The following is a 2,334-nucleotide window of genomic DNA, read 5'->3' on the forward strand; positions in this document are numbered from 1 at the left end:
GTACTACCACTGCCTCCATCTTCGATTGGGACCCAGGGAATAGCTGTAGTTTGGTTCATTATTCCCTCTTGAGGAGTAGAAAGAACATCTCATTATTCTCTTGACAGTATTTTTGAGTCAGAGGCAGGCATTCTGATCCCTAGGTTCCATCCTAGAAAATGAGGAAAGGCTCTATCCCTGATTGCCCAGCTTGTCAGTCATGGAGACTGCCCCAAATGCAAGGCTTCCTGAATCCCTTTTCTCTGTCAGATTTCTCTCCTTTACTTATAAATGTCCACATGCTTCATTCTGGGAAACTGACTGCAAACTGTGAACCTTGGCAGGCATGCTGTCCCATTCCAAGAGTTTCATGGTTCAGTGAGTTGGGATTTAGAACTTCTGCTTTCTGGTCTTGAGCATTCACTGTCCACTTAGGGTAAAGACTTTGGGAATTTTTGAGTGAAATGACCAAAGGCTGGTCTTGCCCTTGGTGGCCTAGGGAACTGAGGTAGCTACTGGCAATTGGGCTGCTCTCTAGTATCCCCAGCCCTGCCTGTGCATTTCGGGGGGAGGACTGGACTTGGCCTGTTGTGTCCTGCTGCCTCCCCCAGTCCATGTGGCAGCAAGCTGCTGAGTAGTCCTTTAATTGAAGCTTTTGTCTAAATAATAGAAAGGTTATCGCCTCTAGTTACAAGGAGCATACATTCTCATTGAGACAAACAACACACGTAGCAAGGTTTTGCAGGAAGCCAGATGGCCAAACCTTGAGGTCCTTAGGGTGCAGTGGCAGGTCAGAGCAGTGCCCAGGTTTCCGGAGGGCAGATGGAAAGGCCAAGTGGGCCTCCATCTTATTGGCATGATTGTCCTTGGTGATTCCCCACTTACGAAGTGGGAAGTGGGCCCAAGGGTTGGTATTCCCTCTCATGGGAGTGGGAGTGGGGTGTTCATTAATGGATTCTTTGGCACCCAAACATGTTCCATTTAGATAACTCTCTGCTGATATTAACATTTGTTGTTTGAAACTTAACATCAAGGAACTGTTATTTTGTCAAGGTTCTCCCCTCTACCAATACAGGTCCTGGTTCTGACCCCCATGTGATTCAGTGGATGAAGAGGTCTTCCCGGGGGGCTGGGCCTGCAAGTTCTCACTCTCTGACTGACTTCATTATTTGTCCCCACTTAGTGAAGCTGGTTCTGGAATGCCCCTAGGTCTCTACCAGCCATTGCTCCCTTGGTGAGCCCAGGGGCACCTCCAGTGTGAAGTGTGATGGGAGACAGGAACCAAATTGGAGGTAGTGGACATTCTGTGAGGAAAAGATTGCTCTTGGTGTTTGTTTCTGAACATGGTAAATGTGCGTTAAGTAGTAACTGTCCAGGGTCTGACAACATCCTTGGGCAGGGGCAAAATCGAAGTCAGCAGAAGTACTGGCACACTTACTAGCTGTGTCACCTTGGGCAAGTCACTTAACCCCAATTGCCTTGCTTTCCCCCCTCAAAAAAAATTAAAAAAAAAGGGCCACCTCTTCCCATGAGATGGGTGGTGTAATTACGTCTCCTTCCTTAGAGCAGGAGCTCATTGATGTCAGGGATTGTTTTGGCTTTTTTCTTTGTACCCCAAACTCTTAGCACAATACGTGGCACTTCATAAATGCTTGTGGACTGATTGGACATTTCTTTTGTATTTATACTATGTAGGCACATCTTTGTCTTTTTGCTAGGATACAAGCTTCTTTAGGTCAAGTACTATTTCCTCTTTTCTCCTTGTTGGCCCATAGTAGGCATTTAATAATACATGGTTGATTTTTTTTATCCTTTTTTTTTTGAGGTGGGGAAGGCAGGGCAATTGGGGTTAAGTGACTTGTCCAAGGTGACACAGCTAGTAAGTGTGTCAGGTGTCTGAGGCCAGATTTGAACTCGGGTCCTCCTGACTCCAGGGCTGGTGCTCTACTTGCTGCGCCACCTAGCTGCCCCTACATGGTCTATTTTTTGAAGGTATAACCTTCATCATAGTTATGAGGAGAGCTCCTCAGAATGGTTTTCTGTTCATTGTCAATATTTGAATAGTCCAGTTTGCTCAGTGGGTTCCAGAATGATGCTACGATGACCGAATACATGGCTTAGTGGGGTGTCTGCAGAGAACTCCTCCACACACACAGACTCCACTCCAGTCAGCTGGCTCCCAGGGGTGCACTTCCAGCTGTTGAGGGGCCGGTTAGACAAAAGTGGGAGGAATTCTCCATTTGTGAACAGATGCTGCTGGAGGAGCACCTGGTCTTCTTTGGGCCAGTACCTGGTATAACAGGAGTACGGAATTATTAGGATCTGTCCTTCCTGCAGCTCCCCACAGAGGAGCTG

The sequence above is a fragment of the Trichosurus vulpecula genome, assembly GCF_011100635.1.
Source record: "Trichosurus vulpecula isolate mTriVul1 chromosome X unlocalized genomic scaffold, mTriVul1.pri SUPER_X_unloc_2, whole genome shotgun sequence".
In the NCBI taxonomy this organism is placed as follows: domain Eukaryota; kingdom Metazoa; phylum Chordata; class Mammalia; order Diprotodontia; family Phalangeridae; genus Trichosurus; species Trichosurus vulpecula.